At 47.2% G+C, this 27690-nt stretch overlaps 1 long non-coding RNA gene across 1 annotated transcript; it reads right to left on the bottom strand.

The window, feature by feature from the left end:
- Nucleotides 1–664: 664 nt before the first annotated feature.
- Nucleotides 665–6003, bottom strand: LOC126044513 (uncharacterized). The gene is made up of 3 exons (XR_007507691.1): nucleotides 5817–6003; nucleotides 2304–2438; nucleotides 665–1007 (listed from the first exon to the last, which is right to left on the bottom strand). It is a non-coding gene; the product is annotated as an uncharacterized LOC126044513 (long non-coding RNA).
- Nucleotides 6004–27690: the final 21687 nt, after the last annotated feature.

Below are 27690 nucleotides of genomic sequence, written 5' to 3'. Positions count from 1 at the left end.
TTCTCCACAGTTGGTTTCTCTTCTGCCTCGCCCGTCGACTCGGTTGCTTCGAGCCACGGGGTGTACCATCTTCTCGGCAGCAAGGGAATTCTTCAGGAGAATAGCTGTTTCGGATTTTCTGCCTGTGTACATAGGCCTCCCACTTCGCAGCTTTAATTAATGGGGTCAGGCAAGGCACGGTTAGTACTTCCCTCCGACACCGGACAGTTACGATCTCAGTTACAAAGGGGACTGGTTGATTTGGGTGGTAACAATAATATTGAGGATGTATTCCTTTAGTAAAGATATCCCACCATTGGAGGGATCCCTTTACTATCTCTCGTCTTTGTTCCAATTGTTTTAATTTCCAATCAGTTAATGATCTTTCAAATTTATAGCACTGCTCACAGATTCCGTTTGGAGGGTATCCTTCATGGCAATGCACCCACCATTTGTCCTGGCATACCTTGCATTTAAAACATACAAATGGATAACAATCACACTGTTGGTCGTTACACCTTAATTGTAAGTTTTGTATATAGTTGTTCCTTATTCCCGTAGAATCCCTATATTCTATATTAGGTTGCATGAGTATTTAACAATTTTTACGACCACACTTAGTATGTTTCCACAAGTAATACACCACTAAAGATCCTATTAAAGGAATTGCAAAACAAATCACACTTTACACCAAAGGGCAAGGCTTCAAAATAATCAAACCAAGTGTGTATCATTACTTTATCTTCTTAATATAATCTTGGTGTCACCTGGTGCACTGACCACCTTCCAGTGGGGTTTTGTTACCGGGCCTTTAATGCGACTGGCATGAGTCCATCCACGCTCAGCAGTCCGGACAGCTGTTTCTGTTGTAAGTAAAACAAGATAGGGTCCCTCCCAGTTGGGTTTTAGGGTTTCTTCTTTCCATGTTTTAATTAGTACCCAATCCCCAGGTTTAAGATTATGAATTTTTAAGTCCAACGGCGGTCGTTGTACAATCAGTCCACGTTCCCAAAGCTTGTTACGATGTTCTGCTAATTGTAAAACATAGTCATTAATCGCACGGTCCCGAATTAAAATGTTTGTTTGTGGGCTTTCAATCCGATAGGGCATTCCATACACCATTTCGAATGCTGATATTCCCACATCCGTTCGGGGTCTAGTTCTAAGAATTAATAGTGCCATGGGTAGGCACTTAATCCATGATAATTTAGTTTCTATCATTAATTTAGTTAGGATAGTTTTGATTTCCCCATTCATCCTTTCAACTCTTCCCGAACTCTGTGGATGCCATGGTGTATGGTATTCCCACTTAATTCCTAAGTTTCCTGTTAGATCTCTAACAATTTTTGACACAAAGTGGGTTCCTCTGTCCGAGTCAATTACTTCAGGTACTCCGTATCGAGGTATAATGTTTTCAAGCAACACTTTAGTAACTTGGTTAGCAGTTGCCTTGGAGGTAGGAAAAGCCTCAACATAATGTGTTAAATGATCCACCATCACTAATAAATATTTGTGACGCCCTATCCTGGGTAGTTCAGTAAAATCCACTTGTATGTGTGAAAAAGGTCTGTATGCTGGGGAACGTCCTCCAAGAGGTTTTTGTCTCATGTTGTTTCGATTGACCTTTTGACAGGTCTCGCAGGCTGCTGTGACTGTTTTTGCGATGTTGTATACACCTATACAGGCAAACAGTTGATTAAAATGATCAACTAATGCCTGGGTTCCCCAGTGTGTTTTACTATGTATTTTTGAAAATATTTCGAGTGCTATGCCCTTTGGCAAAACTTCTCTCCCATCTGGCAATATGTATTTACCATCTTGTTCCTTAGCTCCCATTTGTTCTAATTTTTCTTTTTCTACAGACTCAAAACTCAAATTTTTACTAATAGATGTCTGTTGTATAGTTAAAATCGTATTATAATTGCCTGCCACTCGTTTTGCTTCCGTATCAGCTGCATTATTTCCCCTGATTTGGTAACTTGTACCCCGTTGATGTCCCTTCATATGTACAACTGCTATTTTATTCGGCATTTTTAATGCCCCCAGAACTCGTCGAATTAATTCTGGGTGTATCAGTTCTTTTCCCTGTGAGTTAACAAATCCCCTTTCCTCCCATATTTTTCCAAAAGTGTGTACTACTCCAAACGCATAGCGTGAATCTGTATATATAGTTCCATCTTTTCCCTTGAGTGACACTAACGCTTTCCATAATGCATACAACTCACAGGCTTGAGCTGACCAGCTGGCACTCAGGGGGCCTGATTCTATTGTCTTAAATTCTCCTTTCTCCAATTTAATGATGGCATATCCAGACAATCGTTTACCTTCTACTATTCGTGATGACCCATCTATAAATAATACTTCTCCACCTTGTAGTTCTTCTTCTTCTAAGTCTGGCCTAATGCGTGTCTGCTGTTCAATCGTTTGAAAACAATTGTGTAATAGTTCATTACCTTCTCCTGGGTACAAAAATTCAGCTGGGTTAATTGCTCCAATTGTTTTTAAAGATAGTTTAGGGGATTCTATAAGTATTCCTTCATACTTTAATAATCGGCTATCTGTAAGCCATTTTTCTGCTTTTTGTTGTAACACTCCCCTGATATTACGAGGCACATATAAGACAACATCTCCATTAAAAGTAATGCGATTTGTTTCCTCGAGTAATAAAGCTGCAGCAACAATTATTTGTAAACAACTTGGCCAACCCCTGCTTACAGGGTCCAACAGCTTTGATAAGTATGCCACCGGTTTCTTTTGTCCAGCCCATTCCTGAGTTAAAACTCTGAATGCCGTTCCTTCATGTTTATTAACAAATAAATGGAATGGCCGCTTTAAATCTGGTAGGCTTAAAACCGGTGCTTGGCTTAGTTCTTTTTTGAGACTGACAAACTGCTCTCGATCTTGCGGGGTCCATTTGGGTATTTTGTCTTTAGACAGTTGTTCATATAAAAATTTAACTTTAAAACTATAGTTCTCTATCCATTGCCTACAATACCCAAATAGCCCTAATGCCTGCCGAATTTGTCTCTTAGTGACAGGCATAGGTAATTCCAGAATGGCTTTAATGCGCTCTGGATCTAATATCTTCTTGCCGTTAAACAAATAATGCCCCAAGTATTTCACTTTTTCTTCCACAAATTGTAACTTTTCTTGTGATACCCGTAGTCCTTTTTGGGCAAGAAAATTTACAAGTCGAATGGTTTCTTTTCTTACATCCTCCTCATTATTTCCTGCTATAAGCAGATCATCTACATATTGCAAAAGTACGTTTCCCTTTTGTACCTGGTATTCCTTTAATAGTTCTTCTAGGGCCTGTCCAAACAAATTAGGGGACTCAGTGAACCCCTGGGGGAGCACGGTCCATCTCAATTGCTGTCTGCGGCCTGTCTCTATATCTTCCCATTCAAAGGCAAAATAATCACGGCATTCTTCTGCCAGTGGACAGGCCCAAAAGGCATCTTTTAGATCAACCACACTATACCAGGAGTTATGTGGTCCTAACTTACTTAAAAGTGTATATGGATTTGCTACTACAGGGAACCGGGTGATAGTTCTTTTGTTTATTTCCCTTAAATCATGTACGAGCCGATATTTCCCATTTGGTTTCTTTACAGGCAGAATGGGGGTATTAAAGGGTGACATACAAGGCTCTAAGATGCCTTGTGTTACCAATTGATCAATTTCTGGTTTTAATCCTCTCCGTCCTTCTAGAGATATGGGATATTGTTTTACTCTCACAGGTATGTGGGGTTCAGAAATTTGGATTTTAATTGGTGGGATTTCCAGTCTACTAATTGTGTCCGGAGAGTACCAGACATCGGGGTTGATTTGTTTTTGATCTTCCACGGTCAAAGGATAAGTAGACACTGTTAGTTCTTGATTTTTTTACTTTAATTTCTAATTGCAATTCAACAATTAAATCTCGTCCCAGTAGATTAAATTCTGCTTCAGGGACGAGCAAGAGTTCACCCATTCCAAATTTATTTTCAATTTCGAATACCACGTTTTTGATTTTGCTGACTTTAAAGGGTTCTCCTTTTGCCCCGATTACTTGTACTTTTTCAGGAGAAACTTTACATCCCTCAGGTATTTGCTTAATAGTTGATTTCTCAGCTCCAGTGTCTACTAAAAAGGTGAGCTGTTGTTTATGGGAACCTATTTTTAATTTTATCAAGGGCTCGTGATGACTCCAGTCCCCTAAGATATAGAGCCCCTGACTCTCCTATTCCGTTGTTAATATTTCTTCATCCTTGATCCTTTCTCTGCAATTCTTCTTTATATGTCCCTTCTTTCCACAGTAAAAACAACATCTCTGTTCCTTCTTTACTACTACGTTCCCTTGTTTCATTCCAGCCGATATGTGTTCATTAGTCCGCCCTTTGCGATCCTCTCTGACCTCTGCTACCATCATTCTTACTTGTCGTTTACTACTCTCTTCTTCCTGCCTTACGTAGACTTTCTGAGCTTCCCTCAATAATTCATCCAACCCTCTATTCTGCCAGTCTTCTAACTTTTCAATCTTCTTTCTGATATCTTCCCATGATTTGGCCACAAACTGAGTCTTGAGGAGCACTTGCCCTAAAGGCTCGTCTGGGTTTACCCCAGAATACAGCTGAAGGGCTTTCCTCAATCGTTCCAGCCACTCAGTAGGGCTTTCGTCTTTCTTTTGCATTTCATTAAATGCTTTATTGATATTCTGGCCACGGGGTACTGCTTCTCTAATTCCCTGAATTACTATAGTTCTCAGGTCCTGCATATGAGTTCTATGCACCGGATCCTGATTATCCCAATTAGGTCTTTGAAGTGGCCATTTAATATCTGCTTGGGGTCCCTGGACGTGTTGAGCATCCCACAGTCTCATTCCTGCTCGTCTAATCATATCTCTTTCCTCGGTAGTAAATAATTGACCAAGGATAGATTGCATCTCATCCCAAGTATAAAGGCTTGGTCCCAAAAATTGATCTAATCTTTCTGCCACTCCGAGTGGGTCCTCAATTAAGTTTCCCATCTCGGTTCTTTTGAAATCTCGCAGGTCAGCCGAATTTAGGGGTACGGAAATGTATCCGATCACAGGTTGAGGTCCCCCCATGGGTATTTCCCTTAGGGGATACATCTGAGCTGCCCCTGTTTGACTTCTAGTTACGCGTCTCGGAGGAGGGGGAGACCTCTGTTCCGACCCTGATGGGGGAGTGGGCGCTCTGGGGACCTCTGGAGGAGCTGTGGGAGCAGGAGGAGGAACGTAAGGAGGGGGAGTCAGAAGGATTTCGTCCAATTCTTCCTTCTTTTTCTTTTGTTTACTTTTTAGTTCATTCAATGGATAAAGTCTAGCTCCCGGTCTTTCCAGCCAAACTTCCGCATATTGACTCTCCTCTGGGTTAAGAGGTTTTTTATTATTAACCCAGAGGTTTAATTGTTGTTTTATCCAATCTTCTTCTGACCCATAGACTGGCCAGAAGACATTTTTAGAAATCTTCTTCCCTCCCCATATCTTAGTACAATATTCTATCATCTTCTGTTTATCTTTCCCTAGAGTTCCAGGGAAATATCTCCAATTGTCTAAGATATATGCCAGAGGGGTATTCCTAGGTACAGTAGGTACCCTTCCCATGGGAGCCGAAGGCTTGCTGCCCTTCGCCCCCATCTTCTGGACTATCCGCACACACACTCACTCACTCCCCTTATTCCTGGCCCAGTCCCTCGCGGGAGGTGGGAACCGCAGTACTAAAGGGTCCACACTCGCTTGGTTCAGTATATCGAACCTCTCATTCGTTATAGTCCAGGAAAACCCAATCCCGCCCGAACGGCAAACCCGCGACCAAATATCGCAATATACTTACGCGTCCTGCGTCTTCGTCCGGACTCCCGTGCACAGAATTTTTATGGGATTTTACCGGTTTTTCCTTTGCTCACTATCCTAGAATTTAGGTTCGTCGGTAAGGTTGGGGTAGGCTGTTGGTCGTGGGGCCGCGAATTGTCGCGGGGCGCGCCTCCCCGGAGGACCAAAGCCCACCGTTCCTTATCCGAGTCACGGCACCAAGAAATTGTTATAAATTGAGACCACAACGGATCATAATCCAATTGAAAATTTTATTATTTGTAGCAAGTAGAATATGAGCAAAGACAGCGCTGGGCGGCAGGGGAGTCTATGTTCCGCCAACTGCCGCGCCAAACAGTTCTAACAGTCTCCTTTTATCAGTCATCCAGTTCCGCATTCAGGTCTTCACTCTGCGCATGTCCCAGTTGTTGTTGGGGGGTCTTCTTCTGCTTCCTGGTGGTCGTTGAGGCCGAAGCCTTGAAGTCTTCCTCGGTTACCTTTTAGATAACCTTTTCTTCAACTTGCTATGTGGTATTTCTCAGAACTGTGTTATAAGCTCTTTTAGCAAACACCTCTAAGCAAAGCAATAGCTATTTCCCGTAAAGCAATAGCTATTTCCCGTATTCTTACATCTTGCGGTTTGACATTTCTTTAAACAAAGCAATAACTGATTCCCATATTCATACATCCTTATCTTTAGCAATCTCGCAAAATAGTTTTGACTTGTGCAAGCGGTATCTGATTAGGCTTATATAAGCAATTATGGCTATCTTTTCTTTGGTTATTTAATCTTTATATTGGGCTTAACATAAATCTTAATAAACAATACTCTAGTCTCTAGTTTCTCACACTGTTGTCCTTCTTGTTTTTCTCTTTCCCTGACCGTTTGTGTTGCTCCCTACTCTTTTTATTCATGTCTTCTCTCTCTCTCCCTCTAACCTCCTGTGCTTTTCATAGTCTCTATCTCTTGTCATTATTCTCATCTGTTGCTCTGTGTTACTTCCTGTCCCATCATGTCATGTTGTATCTGTTCCTCCTGCTTTTTTCTCCATCTGTCCAGATCCCTGTCCCTTTTTTCTTCTATTGCTGTCCCTCTGCCCTGCTTCCTCTTCCCATCTTTTCAGTATTTCTCTCTGTTCCCTTCCCTCTTCCATCCTTTCTAACTCTATCCTCCTCTCCATCTAGCTGTCCCTTCTGTTTCCTCTCTACCTCCATGTCTCTCTCACAGTCTATCGCTCACAGTTGTTTTTTCCTCCAGTGCTGTCCTGCTCTGTCCCTTGTTTCTCACTCTCGTTCTGTCATGCTCCCTGTGTCTTTTTTGAGCTCCTCCATCTCTCTCCTGCAGCCTATCACTATTTTTTTCCTCTGCCATCCCTTTGTCCTTCTTCCAGTCTTTGTGTCTCTCTCCCTTTTTTCTCCCTCCCTTCCTATTTTTCTTTTCTTGCTACATCTCTGTTCTGCTCCCTAGAACAGAATCAAATTGTGAAATTTGGAAAGGACCTCTAAGATCATTAAGTCCAACCATCAACCCAACAGCACCATGTTTGCTAAATCATGTCCCAAAGTACCACAGCTACGTGTGTTTTGAACACCTCCAGGGATGGTGACTCCATCACTACGCTGGGCAGCCTCTTCCAATGCCTGATAACCCTCTCAGTAAATGATTTTTTTTTCCTGATATCCAATGTAAACCTTCTCTGGCACAACTTCAGGCCATTTTCTCTCGTCCTATTTCTAGTTAATTGTTAGAAGACACCAGTACCCACCTCGCTACAATCTCCTTTCAGGTAGTTGTAGAGAGCGATAAGGTCTCCCCTCAGCCTCCTTTTCTCCAGACTAAACCACCCCAGTTCCCTCAGCCGTTCCTCATCAGACTTACGCTCCGGGCCCCTCACCAACTTGGTTGCCCTTCTCTGGACGCGTTCCAGCAACTCAACGTCTTTCCTGTAGCAAGGGGCCCAAAACTCAACGCAGTACTCGAGGTGTGGCCTCACCAGTGCCGAATACAGGGGAACAATTACCTCCCTGCTCCTGCTGGCCACACTATTTCCGATACAGGCCAGGATGCCACTGGCCTTCCTGGCCACCTGGGCACACTGCTGGCTCATATTCAGCCGGCTGTCAACCAGCACCCCCAGGTCTTCCCCTGCCGGGCAGCTTTCCAGCCACTCTTCCCCAAGCCCATAGCGCTGCACGGGGTTGCTGTGACTGAAGCGTAGGACCCGGCACTCAGCCTCGCTGAACTTCATACAGTTGGCCTCGGCTCATCGATCCAGACTGTCCAGATATCTGCATAGAGCCTTCCTACCCTCAAGGAGATCGACCCTGCCTCTCCAGTTGGTGTCGTCTGCAAACTTGCTGAGGAGGCACTCGATCTCCTCGTCCAAATCGTCAATAAAGGCGTTAAGAAGAACCAGGCCCGACACCGAGCCCCGGGGAACACCACTAGCGACCTGCCGCCAACCGGATTTAACCCCATTCCCTGCAACCCTCTGGGCTCGTCCATCCAGCCAGTTTTTCACCCAGCAAAGAGTACGCTTGTCTAAGCCAGGAGACGACAGCTTCTCGAGGAGTATGCCATAAGAGACGGTATCAAAGGCCTTGCTGCAGTCAAGGTAGGTGACATCCACAGCCTTTCCCTCATCCACTAGGTGGGTTACCAGGTCACAGAAGGAGATCGGGTTGGTCAAGCAGAACCTGTCTTTCGTAAACCCACGCTGACCAGGCCCAATCCCCTGCTTGTCCCAGGCTTGCCACGTGAGCGCTCTCAAGGCAAACCGTTCCATAATCTTCCCCGGTACTGAGGTCAGGCTGACAGGCCTGTAGCTCCCCGGATCCTCCCTCCGACCCTTCTCGTAAATGGGCGTCACACCGGCAAGCCTCCAGTCCTCTGGGACCTCCCCCGTTGACCAGGATCGCCAATAGATGATGGAGAGCAGCTTGGGAAGCACCTCTGCCAGTTCCCTCTGCCCTCTTGGATGGATTCCATCTGGTCCCATAGATTTGTGAGCATCCAGATGGCGTAGTAGGTCACTAACTATTTCCTCCCGGATTAATGGATTAAGGGGTGTGTGTGTGTGTATATTCTGCTCTCCATCCTCACCTTCCAGCTCAGGAGGCAAGAGTACCCTGAGGATAACCGGTCTCCCTCTTAAAGACTAAGGCAAAGAAGGCATTAAGTACCTCAGCCTTTTCCTTATCTCTGGTGGCAACGTTCCCTTCTGTATCCCTTAAAGGATAGATATGCTCCTTGGGATTCTTTTGACCGTTAATGTATTTGTAAAAATATTTTTTGTCGTCTCTTACGACAGCGGACAGAGTTCGTTCTAGCTGAGCTTTTGTCTTTCTAATTTCTTTTCTCTATGACCTAACGAGATCCCTGCACTCCTCCCAGGTTGCCCGCTCTTTCTTCTAGAGATGATAAACTCTCCTTTTGTTTCCTGACTCCTAGCAAAAGTCCCCCGTTCAGCCAGGCCGGTCGTTTTCCTCGGCGATTGGACTTGCGGCACGGGGGAATAGCCTGGTCCCGAGCTGTTAAGATTTCCTTCTTAAAGAACGTCCGTCCCTCCTGGACCCCTTTGCCCTTCAGGACCGTCTCCCAAGGGACTCTCTTAACCAGTTTGTCCTCCGGAAGTCCAGAGCGCTGGTTTTGCTAACCCCCTTCCTTGCCTCACCAAGAATTGAGAATTCTGTCGTTTCACGGTCGCTAAGCCCAAGATGGCCTGTGACCATCACACCTCCCACCAGTCCTTCCCTGTTTGTAAACAATAGATCTAGCAAGGCTCCTCCCCTGGTCGGCTCACCTACCGCCTGTGTCGGGAAGTTATCTTCCACACGCTCCAGGAACCTCCTAGACTGTTTACTCTCAGCTGTGGCATATTTCCAGCAGACGTCTGGACACTTGAAGTCCCCCACGAGAACAAGGGCACGCGATTCTAAGACTACTGCCAGCCGCTTGTAGAACGATTCATCCGTCACTTCGACCCGGTCGGGCGGTCTATAACAGACTCCCAGCACAATATCTGCCTTATCGGCCTTCCCTCTCATCCTCACCCATAAGCACTCTGTCTTGTCATCACACTTGGGTAGCTCTGTACAGTCCAAACCCTGCCTAGCATGGAGAGCCACCCCGCCACCTCGTCTACCTTGCCTATCCCTTCTGAAGAGCTCGTAGCCATCCATCGCAGCACTCTGCTCATGGGAGGCGTCCCACTGTGTTTCCGTGATGGGGACTAAGTCATATCGATCCTGCCGCATGATGGCTTCCAGCTCCTCCCGTTTATCGCCCATGCTGTGTGTGTTGGCATAGATGCATTCGAGCTGGCCTATCGAATCCACCCCTAACGTCGGCACACGCTGCCCCCAGGCTCATCTCTGGTGCACCTAGTCTTATCCCTTACCCCCTTCAACCCTAGTTTAAAGCCCTCTCTATGAGCCCCGCCATCGCACAAGCGAGGATTCTTTTACCCCTTTGAGATAGCTGGATACCATCTGTCACTAGCAAGCCCGGTGCCGTGTAAACCTCCCCATGATCAAAAAACCCCAAACGCCACCGATGGCACCAGCCTCTGAGCCACGTAATCACCAGGTGTGGTTTCCTGTTCCTTTCACTATATTTCCCTGCCACTAAGGGACTGAGGAAAACACTACCTGTGCTCCTTCCACTAATCGCCCCAGTGCCCTGCCAGCCGCTCGTAGAATGATTCATCCGCCTCTTCGACCTGATCAGGCGGTCTATTACAGACTCTCAGCACAATATCGGCCTTCTCTCTCCTCCTCATCCTGTGGGATGGGTCAGGACTGCATATTGGGCCCTCTGTCCCCCTCAGAAGGGAGTCGCCTATGACAATTACACTCCTTTTTCTTTTTTTCGGGGGCTTTGGGAACGCGTGGGGCTGCTCGACTGAGCCTAGGCGCCTCCCTGGATGGGGCTTCACCTACACCCTGATCTTCATTGACCTGGTCCTCAAGTTCCAGAGCCACGCTCCTGTTGCGCAGGGGCAACCGGGAAGGTGAGGGAGACCGGGAGGGGACTCGCCTGCCTCCCCGAGCAGGGACCTGTATCCATTCCCCTGCATCTCTTAGGTCCCCTCCTGCCCGGTGGCGAGGGGGCAGGGGAACCTCCGCTTCTCGCGGAGCCTCCATCCGCTGCCTCTGCCCCAGGGATGGTAGGGTGTGGGTCCACCAATCTATCTCCCTCTCACACTCCCTGATACTCCTCAACCTTTCCACTTCCTCCTTCAGCTCTACCACCAGGCTGAGCAGATCCTCTACCTGGTCACATCTCACACAAGAGGTGTCCCCGCTGCCCTCCGGCATCAGCGATAGACTCGGGCACTCCCCGCAGCCAGATACTCGGTCAGCTGCACGTTTACATGGGAGCTCAGTCTGCGTCACCACATTTTTCCTAGCGATGGCTTTCACCTCAGTGGCAGCAATACCGGGGTCTCCCCCCGAGGACGATGCCCACGGCTTCAGTAGCCTGCTTGAGCTGGGAATGGGGGGGCTGCGCCCTGCCCGCACGAACGGCCGCGCAAACTGCCGCACCACGGCACACCTTTCTGACGCACCACGCCCTGCTTGCCACGCTCCCGGTCGCTGGCGCTCCTCGGGGCCATTTAAATCTCCCACGGTTGCCCCTGGCACTGCCCACGCCGTGTCAGCCTGTCTCGCGAGACCTGCCGGCTCTGCACAGTCCCTCTGCTCTTCCCCGGGGCTCCTGGGCCTCGGGAACCTCCCGGTCCGCCTCAATCTAGCACTTAGCCGCCAACTTACCATTGCGTCTGCTGGCCTCGCCGTTGACCGATGTGATTTTAATAACTACATTGTTATTGCATTTAACGAGCTAATTTCCTACCTAGTTTAGAGACACACATGTCTTTTTCTGTCTATACCTCAGAAAAATTAAGATTAACTCCTTAGCTGGTCACGTTGCCAATGCGATAGATGTAGCAGTAGTGTCATTTCCTGGGGGGGGTGTTTATTTTCTCTGTTCAGGGTCTCATTTGCTGTAAATTTAAGGCAGGTGAGAACAGTGCTGCTGCCCCTTCAGCTGACATTATAACTGCTGGTGTTTTGCCCTTCTCCTTTCCCAGGGGATTGTGCTAAGGGTGGTGGGCAGGGGCTCAGGGGTATTTGAGCCACAGCCTCTGCTGAGGGAGCTCATTGTGCTCCTGGGTTTCTCTGGTGTTGGTGCTCAGCTCTTCCTTGAGTGCTTTGCAGCTTTTGAGCTGGCTCAGCCCTTTGGGAAGAGGTGTCTGCCTGAGGTAAGGTCTTCAGGACCAGTCAAGGTTCAGCAGCATGTGTGGTAGAAAGTATCGTTTGTATGCAGCTGCTTTTTTTTTTTCCCCCCTTTCTTTTTTTTCAGGTCAGTAGTTTTGTTTTGAGTGTTCAGGGGTAGAAAGATGGTTTAATAGTATGCATTGTTCATTTTGGTTTGTTTTTAATTCTTCATGCATTTTGTTTCCCTGGAATTCCCAACTTTTTTGAAAAAGGAACCTTGTTTTTGTCACCAGTTCTGGTGTATGCTGTGTATGTCGATGGTATCTCTCTTAACGGGACTGATGGTGACATTGTTTAGCAGGGGTTAGGGTGAGTGTCTTGAATGCATTTGTATATGGTGTTTTAGTAGTTCTGAAGAAAGCAGAAGGGCCGTGAGGCGCAGTGCTTTCAGGGTTTGGGATGCCTTTCCTCCTTGCTCACAGAATGCCACGTTGTCCCAAGAATCTTTGCAGCTTGTGGCAGGCCCCTTGTAGATTACAAGCCTTGGGACTTGACTTTATTTTGTGGGCATGGAGCAGAGCTCAGAGTCTCTGGGGAGCTGTAGGTTAGGAGGTTTCCCCAGAGTGGAATTGCTGTTGCAGATGATCCCAGGTGAGTTTACCTACTGTGGATTACCTAGGTGGAGCCCCTGGTGAAGATAAACCTCATGCATGACCCCCCAGCCTGTGCATGTTCTTGCGCACGTATCTTACCACGGCGAATTATCCATCTAACCCACCTTCCCTGTGAGTTTTTTTTCCCATGCCGATTGGTGGGGGCGTCACCCCCTTCCCCCCACCTGCTTTGTATCCCTGAAGTTCCATGTTTTCTTGGTGTCATTTGTCGTTGCCTGACCCCCCCCCCCCCCCCCAAACTGTGGTGATGTGGCTTCAGCTGACCCTTTCCTGCATGACTGCAGGGGGTGTCGTTGTCCCCCTGCCCTTCTGGGGCATGGCTGCTGCCTCTTTCCCCCATGTATTTCCATGGGTTTTTGTCGTGTCTTTTGTGCTTTGGGGCTCTTGTACGTTGGTTAAGGGAGTCAGCTGGATACATGCTCAGGGGGACACTGCATCATTGGCTATTCACAGGAAAGAATTTGTTTTGCAACCAGAGATATTTTGGAGATGGAATTCTTAAGGGATCGAATTCTGTGTTTTGATTCATTCCAATCCAGAAGGTAGTTCTGGTAGAAGTAAGGTGGTATGCACAGCCTTGCTAGAAATAAAGCATAACCCCAGAGCATTTTGGCTTTTTTATAGGAAACTGAAGCACATCAATTTTGATGACAACAATGTCATTGCATTTAATGAGCTAGTTTCTTACCTAGTTTAGAATGGCATCTATTGTTTTTTATTTACACCCCAGACAAATTAAGTTGAATTCCCTACCTGGTCCCATTGCTGATGCAATAGGTGTAGCTGTAGCACAGGAGCAAGTAGTGTCATTTCCTGGGGGGGGTTACTTTCTCTGTTCAGGGTGTCATTTGTTGTAAATTTAAGGCAGGTGAGAACAGTGCTGCTGCCCCTCCAGCTGACTTTATATCTGCTGGTGGTTTGCCCTTCCCCTTTCCCAGGGGATTGTGCTAAGGGTGGTGGGCGGGGGCTCGGGGGTATTTGAGCCACAGCCTCTGCTGAGGGAGCTCATTGTGCTCCTGGGTTTCTCTGGTGTTGGTGCTCAGCTCTTCCTTGAGTGCTTTGCAGCTTTTGAGCTGGCTCAGCCCTTTGGGAAGAGGTGTCTGCCTGAGGTAAGTGCTTGAGGACCAGTCAAGGTTCAGCAGCATGTGTGGTAGACCCAAGGGCACTTTGTCCTGGGTTCAGCTGGGATAGAGTTAATTTTTACAGGAACCTGGGATGTGTGGGGCATAGCTGGGGCAGCTGACCTGAACTAGCCAAGGAGGTATTCCATACCATGTGACATCATTCTCAGTATATAAATGGGGAGCAGGCCCGGGGAGCGCTCGACTTTCGGTGGGGGAAGTGGTGGAGCGTCAGGTTCTGGGTGGTGAGCAGTTGCACTGTGCATCACTCTTCTTGTTTACTCTTTTGTTAGTACCGTTGTTGTTGTTGCAATTTTGTTTTGTGTTGTCCCAGTAAACTGCCTTTATCTCAGCCCTCGAGGTTCCATTTTTTTTTTTCCTTTTCTCTCTTCTGTCTCCTCCCTATCCCACCGGAGGGGGGGCAGGAGGAGTGAGCGATTGGCTGAGTGGTCCTTTGTTACCAGCTGGGCTGAAACCACGACACACTTGTATGCAGCCTTTTTTTTTTTTTTTCCCCCTTTTTTTTTTCAGGTCAGTAATTTTGTTTTGAGCGTTCTGTTTCTCGAAATGAGCATTCGGTGATGGAGTTAAGTATTCTTTATTGCAGTGCTGGAAGCACAGGGGATCGCTCCTCCAAACGTGCTTCCTGGCTGGGACTAATTGTATAGGTTAAATACATGCCTTGCATACATATTCCTAAAATTTCCGAGAAATAATACACATATTCATTGATTTTTTCCAAGAAGTCATTAGCATGTGTAAATGTCCTTTATGCATGCGTGTTGAAGGTCTTCGGTGGTCTTCTGGAGTCCTCTGGTGGTCTTCCATTGTCTTCCTCACTTGTCCGCTGTTTGAACTTTGTTGTATGAGTTTGCGCAGTACGATCCCCTTCTGGGCCCCACAAAAAACTTCTCTGCTTATCACCTAGCTTTTGGCTCAGTCATCACAAGAGACAGAACATATTTTCTTATCAAACAGAATACCTCCTCAAAGAGGGCATGTTATTTTGTCTTATATTACAGACACAGGAATCTTGTGCTTTATGTCCTTGGCTTGCCTACGTAAATCAACTTACGGAGGCAGTTGTTAACCTTCCAACAAATTCCTGAGTCTTTTATTTAGCAATACACTGAGTCTAAACATATGTTTTATTTCTACATCTACTAGGCCTAGTGTCAGTCTCTGCATCAGTTCAGGGGTAGAAAGATAGTTTAATAGTATGCATTGTTTGGGTTTTTTTTGTTTGTGTTTGTGGGTTTTTTATTTTATTCTTCATGCATTGTGTTTTCCTGCAATTCCCAACTTTATTGAAGAAGGAACGTTGGGTTTTTAACAGTTCTGCTGTGTAAGTTGTTATCTCTCTTAAGGGGAGTGATGGTGACATTGTTTAGCAGGGGTTAGGGTGAGCATCTTGTATGTAATTGTATATGGAGTTTTAGTAGTTCTGAAGAAAGCAGAAGGGCCGTGAGGCACAGTGCCCTTCAGGGTTTGGGGTGCCTTTCCTCATTGCCCACAGAATGCCACATTGTCCTTAGAATCTTTGCAGCTGGTGGCAGGCCCCTCGTAGATTACAAGCCTTTGGAGTTGAGTTTATTTTGTGACCATGGAGCAGAGTTCGGAGTCTCTGGGGAGCTGTAGGTTAGGAGGAGCCCCCAGAATTTGGGATGTGGCTCCGAAGAGCGGCTCCTGAGGAGTAGCCACTGAAGGGGGTTCAGGGGTGCAAATTGAGGGCAGGAGGTGTCAGGAAGCAGTGGGGTTCCTTTCCTGACAGTTGAGGAGAAGAAAAGGGGTTTCTTAAGTTTTGGGACTGCTGGGGAAAGGGAGGAGGGTTCACCAGCCCTTCTCAGAGGAGTTTTGCAGTTGGATTTGAATGTCATAGTATTGTAGAATGGTTTTGGTTGGGAGGCACCATAAAGATCCTCTAGTTCCAACCCCCACCAGGGACGCCGTCCGCGAGACCAGGTTGCTGAAAGCCCCATCTGACTTGGCCTTGACTGCTTCCAGGGAGGGAGCATCCGCAGGTTCTCTGGGCAACGCGTTCCAGTGCCTGGCCACCCCTAGTGAGAAACGTCTTCCTAACGCCTAAACTAAATGTACCCTCTTTAGGACTAAAGCCGTTACCGCCTTGTCCTATGGCTGTACACCCTTGTAAAAAGTCCCTCTGCAGGTTTCTTATAGGCACCCTTTATGTACCATGAAGTCTGCTCTAAGGTCTCCTGAAAAGCTGCGTGCCGGTGAGCGGTCCGAGAAGGTGAGGCGGTCGTCGGCCGGGTCGGTGTTGAATACCAAAGTATTATGGGGCTGCTCGGTTCAGCATTTACCTTCTTTCCTGGAGGTCCTGTGTGGGCTATCTTTGAATTGGATGAGTGTTTGAGGTGAGCTGTGGATTAGCGAGGAGGAGCATGGGGCTGATGACTTCTCACGAGTGCCATGCTAACTTAGTGTTTCTTGGTACCTTAGTTACCAGGAGTGACTACGGCTGCAGGGTCTGACTCTGGAATGAGCGGGGAAGTGAACACGGTGGCACTTGTGAGAAGGGTGGAGGTGGGGAAGTAGTTGGCATTGACCAATGGGATGCTTACTCCCTGTTCTGATTTGTTTGTGTTGGTTTTTTTCATTGCAGATGTTGAAGAGCAATGTGTCCCCTTGAGGAACATCCCAGTTAGCCCGTGTGGTTTTGTGGAGGATGGATTGGGACCCTTGGCCCTCTGGAAGGTAATTTGAGGGACCAGGCTGGGAGGAAGGGACAAAGCTGGGAATAGCAGGGAGGCGTTTTAAAGTTAGCGCAGGAGAGAGGGCTGTCCCAAAGCAGACACCTTTGAGCAGGCAAAGGGAGCGGGTTGCTTTTCAGCATGAGACCCGTGTGTGCCGGGCAGGGCAGTTCCAGCCCGTGTCCGCGGTGGTGTGTAGTTGGTGTAGTCTGTCTTGTGCGCCTAGACCTTCCTTGGGTCTCGATGTCCTTGTCGCGCTTTGCGCCGGAGGAGCGAGGCATGCGCTTTGGGTGCTGTCCCTAGGGTTTCGAATGCTCTTGCTCATCGGCCCGGTGCCAATTGGGGGGTGCTTTTCTTGTGCTCGGAGCTCTAAATCATGGATCGGTCTCGGCGGGTTCCGGTCGGTGCTCTATGACAGCATTTTTTCGGGCTGCATTGGCAGCTCTGCTCTCTAGCCGTCCGTTTTCTCGGACTGGGACTTCTTCCCCGCATCCTGACATCCTTAGGTCTCGACGCCAGGCTTCTGGCGCATCTGTCGTCTGGGCTTTGACAGTGCTGTCTTGTAACGGGCCGTTCCGTTTGACTCCTCTGGGTCTGCCGTGGAGCCTCCTGGCCTCGCGGTTGCGGCCCTGTAGGTCGTCTTGCCCGACGGCGCCTCCCGTCCGGGGGTCATTCTTCTTGCCGAGAGTTTTCTCTCTCTTTGAATCACCTCGTTGGTAGCGTTCCGCGTGGTGACATTCTGCACACGGTGTGCTTGGCTTGGAGCTGCTCTGCCCGGGGATGTAGAGTCAGGGGTAGGCTGAACAGCGATAAGAGTCTACGGGTGAAACGTTGATGTGCCTAGACCGTTTAGGCGAGGGTTGTACAGTCATCTCGGCTCGAGTAGCCATCAGCGGGCTGCACGGACAGCTGTGCCGATAGTGTTTCACGGAGATGATTGGAGCCGTGTGGCAGGGGTTGTTGAGGGGCAGTGAAGCGGATTTGACTCTCTAAGGTGTTAAGACTTGCACGTGATGGGCTCCAAGTTTGGCCCTGGTTTTTTTTGGTTGGTGGGGTGTAGGGTTTAGGGTTACTCCGTGCGGGGCCCGGACGATAGAACACCAGTATGATGATTAAAGTTGCCCCTTTATTGAGCTTAGCTGATCATTCTTATACAATTCTCTAAGTTGTTTAGCAGCTTTGATTGGCTGCTGCACGCAAGCATTTGGTGTCGACGTGCACAAGCATAAGTGGTGATTGGTTACATCGATACTATCCACGCGTATAAACATAAGATACAGTTATACTCGCTCTGTACACACGCATACACACAGGATATAATTGGCTATGTTAGAGCATGCAAAACTTGTCTTAGTCCAATCGGTCGAGATAAGCCCCTGAATTGAGGTCGGTTCTGCCAAGTTCCCTTTATCGTGGAATGTGCACCTGTGTTTTTCTAATTGGGATCTTTCTTCTTCTATCTTCTTGTTTGTTCTGTTCAGGGCCTTCCAAAGGTGTCTGGAATGCTCTTGCGACCATGAGCTACTTTCAGGCCCAGTAACTAAGTTCCATATATTTGAACACTACAGTGGGGGGTGTGTGGGGTGGCAGTGGTGCGGTTTTTTGTTGTTTTTTGTTTGGTTTGTTTTCGGGGTTTTTTGCTTTTGTTTTTTTTTAAATGACAGGCTGTAGCTGGACTCCAGATGGACTTTGTCGATGGATTCAAGACCTCTGGAGTTGTGAAGCTCTTGCTCTGCATCCAGGTGACTCGTTCAATATGTTTGTGGGGTTTACTTTCAGATGTGGAGGGACAGGATGCGTCCCACAGAGCGATGGGGGAAGGCAGCAGAGCGCTGTAAGGAGGTGGGCCCATGAGTGGGGTCGGAAGGAAGATGCGGCCGGTGGCTCTATGAGACTGCTTTGCTTTGCTGTGTTTTGCAGTTTTCTTGCATTGTATTGGTCTGTATTTGCCTTTGCCTTGTGTTGTTTTGTTGTGTATTTGTATCGACTGTCTCATATTGCCTGGCCCTGCATTGTGTTTTGTATTGCAGTGCTCTGTACTTGTATCTATTGCCACCTGAGACTGCCTTGCCTTCTGCGGTTCTGTATTGGTTTTGTATTGTTTTGGTCTGTACTTGTATTGACTGTCACGCGAGAGTCTCTTGCATTGGCCCTGTTCTGTTTTGTCCGGTATGGCAGTGCTCTGAGTTGTTTTGCCTTGACCGAGGTAAGAGTACTGCCTTGTATGGCATTACATTTGCATGTGAATTACATGGCTCTATGTTCATGTGTGTCTTGTATGGCATTGTAGAGGCAGTGTAGAAGGCTTAATGACTTTGGGCTCTTTGCATGCAAAGAGTTGAGGGGATCGCAATTGGACTGTGAACTAGCATTGAGTAAGGCAGGAACTGGGCAATGGTGTTCATCTTGTTTATGCGGATGCTTTGTGGCAAGTCTCTAGAAACGGTCAAGGCCTTGAGGTCTGAGTAGCAGCGTGATGGGTCTTGGAGCGATCGGTAACTTTGGGAGAGCTCTGTGTTTGTGATGCTCTGTTTTTTTCAAGTGCCATGGAGGACACTGGCTGTGAGGATGTGTTATTTTTGGAAGAGGTGGGAAGCGGGGTAGGGGAGCAGTGGAGGACTTGACTTCTCTCTCAAGGATGAAGTGTCTGTTGACAAGCTTTGTGTGTTGTTTTTGCAGGTGATGACAGGGCACGAGAGGTGCTTGAAGGAACCTTGCGTTTAGGTGACATGGCTGCTACGGAGGTTGGGCTGCGACATGTGGCACTGTGAAAGCTCAGTATCGGGTTGAAAATGCACAGATGGTGGTGTGTGTTGAAACATTGGTGTAACGGAAGGGCAGTTTGTGGGGAGGTTGGAAGGAGGTTGGGCTGGGGTCTGGGTTTTTGCAGGTAGGGCAATTTTTGAGGCCCCTGCTGCTGCAGGCATGGGGTGTCAGCCTCTCCAGGCCTGTGGGTGGTAGGATGGATGAGTTGAGAGTGAGGGCTGGCGTGCATGTGATCTGAACGAGTGGCGTGTTGTGAATGTGTCTAACCTTGTAGGGTTATGTGGTTTAGTCTTTTGGTTTTTTCTTTTCAGGTTGGGTGTAGAGCTGACATATTTTTCAGGGAATTAGGAAAAAGAAACCCAAAACTTAGAATAAAAAACCCCAGCTGGGATCTGGGTTGGTTTTTGGTGTGTCCTCCCCTGCCCCAATTTTTTTCTTTTCCCTGGCCCAAGCTGCTCCATGAGGCAATGCTTATTGCCAATGTTTGGACAGGGGTTTGGCTCGTGCCTGGGTTTTCACTGGCAGGGTGATTTTTTTTCAAGGCTCCCGGGAACGGCATTCCCGTGGAGCGCTCCCCTGGAACCTGGTAATTGCCAGTCAGCGCAGGGAAATATGTTGTTTGGTGGATGGTCTTTGGAAGACAGTTGAGGATTTTGCGGTCGAAGGGTGGGGGGAGTTGGACTAGATGGCCAGCATGGAGTAGGCCAGGGTTGTGAAGTGCGTGAGTGTAACTCTATTTGTCTGTGGTGGGTTTGTAAAAATATTTGGGTGCTCTCTGTAGTTTGTGATGTAAAGATATTTTTCAATTTCTGTTTTTGTGTCGAGGTGTGGAAGTGGACGGTCTGTCAAGATGAGCGGAGCTCCCTCGTTTGCTGCCCGGGAATGGGGATCGTGCAGGTAATGTCACCTGAGGGAGTAAAACTTCTGGATGTGCAGTGACAGATGTAATGTGAGCGAGGAATGTGGAAAAGACCACTCCGTAGAGAACTGCAGGTACTGAATAGCGGCATTTCTTCTTCAGGTAATGCTAGATTTTTGGGGGTTTACATAAAAATAATGATTAAAAGAGGACTAGAACTAAGAGTGTCAAACATTTAACGAGTGAGGTCATAAGTCTTTTCTATGTATTGTAGAAAAAGTACATTGTAGAATTGGATTGAAATACTGACATAGCTGAATCTATGTGGAATGAGTAATGGATCAAATGAAGCACTAAAAATAAAATGAAAAAAAGAGAGTTAATTATGTGTTCTTGTGGGAATCACAGTACTAATGACAATCACAAAGGGAAGCGTAGAGGGAAGCATGGGCGTTTAGTGCCCATAGGTAAACTTGGCTGTTGAAGTTAGTGAAAGTGTCTGTTGGAATTAGGCATCCAAGGGCGAGTTGTAGATACCTTGAGGTAAATGTAGCTGCTGCTGGGTTAATGGAAAGGGGGTGCATTCCTGGCTCTAGTGATTGCACAACTTTGAAATTGGATCTGTAGCTAGAGAACCGTGAAATGGGCTCGTGCGCGGTGCGCCGCCGAAATGGGCTCGGGCGCGGTGCGCCGCCGAAATGGGCTCGGGCGCGGTGCGCCGCCGAAATGGGCTCGGGCGCGGTGCGCCGCCGAAATGGGCTCGGGCGCGGTGCGCCGCCGAAATGGGCTCGGGCGCGGTGCGCCGCCGAAATGGGCTCGGGCGCGGTGCGCCGCCGAAATGGGCTCGGGCGCGGTGCGCCGCCGAAATGGGCTCGGGCGCGGTGCGCCGCCGAAATGGGCTCGGGCGCGGTGCGCCGCCGAAATGGGCTCGGGCGCGGTGCGCCGCCGAAATGGGCTCGGGCGCGGTGCGCCGCCGAAATGGGCTCGGGCGCGGTGCGCCGCCGAAATGGGCTCGGGCGCGGTGCGCCGCCGAAATGGGCTCGGGCGCGGTGCGCCGCCGAAATGGGCTCGGGCGCGGTGCGCCGCCGAAATGGGCTCGGGCGCGGTGCGCCGCCGAAATGGGCTCGGGCGCGGTGCGCCGCCGAAATGGGCTCGGGCGCGGTGCGCCGCCGAAATGGGCTCGGGCGCGGTGCGCCGCCGAAATGGGCTCGGGCGCGGTGCGCCGCCGAAATGGGCTCGGTGTTATTTTTCTTAAAGGGGCTGGGGTACTGTGTAACTCTGAAATGGGCTTGGTAAGTGGATAATATGGGCGTGTGTGTGTGTTTATTCTGTATTTCACTGTCCCTGTTGTCTTTCCTGTTTTTCTCTTTCCCTGACCGTTTGTGGTGCTCCGTACTCTTTTTATTCATGTCTTCTCTCTCTCTACCTCCAACCTCCTGTGCTTTTCATAGTCTCTATCTCTTGTCATTATTCTCATCTGTTGCTCTGTGTTACTTCCTGTCCCATCATGTTATGTTGTATCTGTTCCTCCTGGTTTTTTCTCCATCTGTCCAGATCCCTGTCCCTTTTTTCTTCTATTGCTGTATCTCTGCCCTGCTTTCTCTTGCTATCTTTTCTGTATTTCTCTGTTCCATTCCCTCTTCCATCCTTTCTAACTGTATCCCTCTCTTGAGCTAGCTGTCCCTTCTCTTTTCTCTCTTCCTCCATGTCTTGCTCACAGTTTTTTCCTCCAGTGCTGTCCTGCTCTGTCCCTTTTTTCTCACTCTCGTTCTGTCATGCTCCCTGTGTCTTTTTTGAGCTCCTCCATCTCTCTCCTGCCCCCTATTGCTATTTTTTCCCTTTGTCCTTCTTCCAGTCTTTGTGTCTCTCTCCCTTTGTTCTCCCTCCCTTCCTTTTTTTCCTTTCTTGCTACATCTCTGTTCTGCTCCCTAGGATGGAATCAAATCCAGCCAGTTCTTCACCCAGCAAAGAGTATGCTTGTCTAAGATAGGAGATGACAGCTTCTCGAGGAGTATGCCATGAGAGATGGTATCAAAAGCCTTGCTGCAGTCAAGGTAGGTAACATCCACAGCCTTTCCCTCATCCACTAGGTGCGTCACCTGGTCATAGAAGGAGAACGGATTGGTCAAGCAGAACCTGTCTTTTGTAAACCCACACTGACCAGGCCCAATCCCCTGCTTGTCCCAGACTTGCCACATGAGCGCTCTAGGCATACTGTTCCATAATCTTCCCTGGTACCGAGGTCAGGCTGACAGGCCCGTAGTTCCCCAGATCCTCCCTCTGACCCTTCTTGTAAATGGGCATCACACCGGCAAGCCTCCAGTCCTCTGGGACCTCTCCCGTTGACCAGGATCACCAATAGATGACGGAGAGCAGCTTGGGAAGCACCTCTGCCAGTTCCCTCTGCCCTCTTGGATGGATTCCATCTGGTCCCATGGATTTGTGAGCATCTGGATAGTGTAATAGGTCACTAACTATTTCCTCCCGGATTAAAGGGGGGGGGAAGATATATTCTGCTCTTCATCCTCACCTTCCAGCTCAGGAGGCAGAGTACTCTGAGTACAACTGGTCTCCCTCTTAAAGACTAAGGCAAAGAAGGCATTAAGTACCTCAGCCTTTTCCTCATCTCTGGTGGCAACATTCCCTTCTGTATCCCTTAAAGTATAGATATGCTCCTTGGGATTCTTTTGACCGTTAATGTATTTGTAAAAACATTTTTTGTTGTCTCTTATGACAGCAGACAGATTTCCTTCTAGCTGAGCTTTTGTCTTTCTAATTTCCTTTCTCTATGACCTAACAGGATCCCTGCACTCCTCCCAGGTTGCCCGCCCTTTCTTCCAGAGATGATAGATTCTCCTTTTGTTTCCCGACTCCTAGCAAAAGCCCCCCGTTCAGCCAGGCCGGTCGTTTTCCTCAGTGATTCGACATTGCGGCACGGGGGAATAGCCTGGTCCCGAGCTGTTAAGATTTCCTTCTTAAAGAACGTCCGTCCCTCCTGGACCCCTTTGCCCTTCAGGACCGTCTCCCAAGGGACTCTCTCAACCAGTGCCTCAACGAGGCCAAAGTTTGCCCTCCGCAAGTCCAGAGTGCTGGATTTGCCAACCCCCTTCCTTGCCTCACCAAGAATTGAGAATTCTGTCATTTCACGGTCGCTAAGCCCAAGATGGCCTGTGACCATCACACCTCCCACCAGTCCTTCCCTGTTTGTAAACAATAGATCTAGCAAGGCTCCTCCCCTGGTCGGCTCACCTACCGCCTGTGTCGGGAAGTTAACTTCCACACGCTCCAGGAACCTCCTAGACTGTTTATTCTCAGCTGTGGCATATTTCCAGCAGACGTCTGGACACTTGAAGTCCACCACGAGAACAAGGGCACGCAATTCTAAGACTACTGCTAGCCGCTTGTAGAATGATTCATCCGTCACTTTGACCCGGTCGGGCGGTCTATAACAGACTCCCAGCACAATATCTGCCTTATCGGCCTTCCCTCTCATCCTCACCCATAAGCACTCCGCCTTGTCATCGCACTCGGGTAGCTCTGTACTGTCCAAACCCTGCCTAACATAGAGAGCCACCCCGCCACCTCTTCTACCTTGCCTATCCCTTCTGAAGAGCTCGTAGCCATCTGTTGCAGCACTCCGCTCACGGGAGGCATCCCACCGTGTTTCCGTGATGGGGACTAAGTCATATGTATCCTGCCGCGCGATGGCTTCCAGCTCCTCCCGTTTATCGCCCATGCTGCGTGCGTTGGCATAGATGCATTCGAGCTGGCCTATCGAATCCACCCCTAACGTCGGCACACGCTGCCCCCAGGCTCACCTCTGGTGCACCTAGTCTTATCCCTTACCTGCGGAGAGTTTCGAGCAGGGAAGACACCGAACACTCAATATGAGATCCTGCAAGCGTCTTCAATGTTTATTTCTAACAGGGTTCTTTTTCTATAACATATGCCTACTAGTCATTCTCTTATTGGTTACATGATAAAAAAGTTACACTCACATACTGCACATACTTACAGTTACAGGCTATTTATTTTTACATTTCTTCAACCACAACTTCTCTTCACAAAGTTCCTTGCTTTCACCACTGTCTTGTCGAAGCAGAAATCTTCTTGCTTGCACAACGCCTCTGCAGACTTGTGACCCTGTTCTATTTAGCATTCCTCAACAATTTCCCCTTTTTCTTTTTGTTGAACAATCCAAACTGGATTCACAACTGATTCTAGACCCTTCTTCACACAAGAAAAAGTACGACAAATAATAACAAGTACAATAATGATAATAACAAAAAACTGAATGCCTACCTTCATCAAGGTTTTTAACCAACCGGTAATTCCCCATTTTCAAGTCAGTCATCAACAGGATTTATAACAACAGTAAGCTTTTTCATGTTATCTTGCAATTGGGAAAGTTTCTTATTAATAGATTCAGAGTGATCAGAAAGATTCCTACAACACATTCCTTCAAACTCTTCACAACCGTGTCCCTGTGCTAACAACAAAAAATCAATGGCAGCTCGATTTTGCAATAAGGTATGCCGTATACCATCGACATCAGCGATGAGTTCATCTACTATTGTGGAGGTAATATTAATTTGTATTCCTGTCCAACAAGCTAGCCGTTTTAATTGGGTTAGTGCTTTGGCAGAGGCAGCTTGGGGTGTAAAAAGAGATGCTAAAATAAGTCGGGCGTTCCCACAATTCCACATTATCTTTACATTCAGGTCCCAATTGATATGTATCACATCTAGCACGTTTAGATTTGTGACTTATATTACTCATATTCAACAATTGATGAATGCTGGGGGCAAACAACTTTATTTTGCCAAGATAACACGGTCCTCCTTGTGCTTTTGTAGGTATAGCTGGCCAAGCACGATCCCCACAAATAAGAAATAGTCCTGGTGGTAACATTTTTGCCTTTTTTTACTTTGCCATACCCGGTTACGGGCCAATTCCAACCATTACAATAACCAGTAATGTTATAGTACCAAAAAGATTTAGGGGTAATCCAGATACTATCATTTCTTGGCTTTTCAGGTCTAAAGTTCTTAATTTTAACTAAATCTTTACCTTGATAATCCCCAAAAGTTAAACAATAATCTCCAGGTACAGACCCCAAAATATTAAGTTCCTGAGGCTCTATACCAGTAACATTCAATTTCTTAATAATGCTATGTGTTTGGGCTCCCAAAGGATTTATGGAGATATTTAATGTGTCACACCAATTGTTTGTGGTTAATCCAGGCCGAATGGTACAGAAATCAGTCTTTGCTTGATTTAGATCATCATAAACTTTGGCTGTCGTCCAAGGCCCAAATCCTCTCATGTTTTTTAAAGGGACCCCAATTAAGCACGTACGAAACGGATCAGATGGGGTAGCTAATGATGGACAAAATGAATCCTGTCCTGTCTCGTTAGCCCAAGTAATCCACATATTCTGTCGAAGATCAATCTTGTGAAGGTTTCGCAATCCCTTTCCTAAGATAACAGACCATGTGATTAAAATCTTCATCCCAGTTATAATTCTATCCATTTTCTGTTATAAAGCAAGCGAAGGTTCAAAGTTGTTAGTAATGATTAAACAGTCTATAGTTCTATTTACAAACCAGGCGTCTCAGTAGAAACATCGTTTGCAGCTGGTCTAGTCCATCTGGACGGAATCCATTGTAACCCTGTTGGGGTAAGTACACACATGTGACCTCTTCCCTGATAAACAACTTCAGCTGGTTCTTGCCAAATCCCAGTTTTCAAATCTCTATATTTAACCCTAATTTTTGGCGACTCAGCAGACTTTGGTTTTGGCTTTATATAATGAACCCAGGCTGCAGGCTGATCTTGCCCCAGAATACAAAGATGATTTAAAGTAAACAATGTACGAGCTAGACGTTCTTGTATATCCACAGTATCATCATTCTTTACTAAATATCGTTTTAATACTTGATGTGTTCTTTCTGTAATAGCTTGACCAGCGCGTGAGTGTGGTATACCTGTTACATGTTTCACCCCCCACATTTGCACAAACTTTTGAACTTTTGTACTGATATATGCTGGACCATTATCAGTCTTAATCTCTTGAGGCACCCCCATAACAGCAAAACATGTAGTAAGATGTCTAACTACATGGAGTGCCTTTTCTCCAGCCTGAGCTGTTGCCCATATATATTTACTGTAAGTATCAATGGTTACATGAACATATTTTAAACGCCCAAATCCATTTACATGGGTTACATCCATTTGCCATAGTTCATTCAGACCAAGACCCCTGGGATTTACTCCTATTCCCAAACCCGGACCAAAACGGCTACATTTTGGACAGCTTCGTACAATACCTTTAGCCTCATCTATGGTAATTCTGAATTGTTTGAACAGTCCCTTGGCATTTTGGCGAAAGGCTTCACGTGCCTCACGAGCTTTCACAAACTCACTTAGAGGTACAGTCAAAGATACCAATTGATCAGCCTTCTGATTACCTTCACCCAAACCTTCTGACCATTTATGACTTCTAATATGAATCACGCAATATGGTTCTGACCGTTGATGTACGGCAGATTGAAGTTGCCGTAATAATGCAAACAATCTAGGATTGTTAACTTCTTTTATCCTTGCTCCTTCTATTCGGTATACTATTCCAGCCACATATAACGAATCAGAAACAACATTAATTGGTTCATTTATCCACTTAACAAAAGTCCATACGACTGCTGACAATTCTAACAATTGCAGCGAATCTCCTTTTTCTGCTGCAATTATCTGATGACTCCACTGTCCATTCACTTCCCAGGTGACAGCTGCTGTCTGCGATTTTCTACCCACATCTGTATAAACAGTTAATGCATTCTTAATAGGAGCTTCACTTCTCTTTGGTTTTTCAATCCATCCTGTTCCAGACATCCATTTTAGCACTGGACTTTTTAAAGGGCTTAAACTGATAGACACACCCTGGGTCAATAAACTCAATTGCAACATTTCCAAATGTTGTAACCACCAGTCCAAATCTTCTCACCGAATTGGGAGATAAATTGTTCCCGGTTCTTTACCCCAAATCTGTAACAATCGCGTTCTACCTTTACGAATTAACTCTGCCAAATTTTCATCTTTTTGTCGTATCGTCTTTTTTGGTCGCAAAGACGTAAAGAGCCACTCTAAAACCCGAGGCTCCCCCTTTTTCTTTTTACATTGGGTTAATGTACCTATGAACCGATTCTTGGAGTGTAAGATAGTGAGATCGACAGGTAAATCTGGATCAAAGCGGTCCACCATACGAGATGTAATGACAGTGGAGATGTTTTTTATTGTCTCTTCTTGCAGACTTGATAATTTCACTGGTAAGGACAGATCAGTTCCCTTTAACAAAGGTCATAAAACTTCTAACTCCTCATTGGTAATTCCCACTATTGGTCTCAGCCACTGTAAGTCTCCTAGCAGCTTTTGTGCATCGTTCAAAGTCTTGACATCAGTCTGTATTTCTAGGTTTTGTGACCGTACCTGGGAGTCTGTAATAAGCCATCCCAAATATTTCCACACTGGTTGACATTGTATCTTT

Source organism: Accipiter gentilis, chromosome 11, assembly GCF_929443795.1.
Source record: "Accipiter gentilis chromosome 11, bAccGen1.1, whole genome shotgun sequence".
NCBI classification, from domain to species: Eukaryota; Metazoa; Chordata; class Aves; order Accipitriformes; family Accipitridae; genus Astur; species Astur gentilis.
This window is presented reverse-complemented; position numbering and strand designations above follow the sequence as displayed.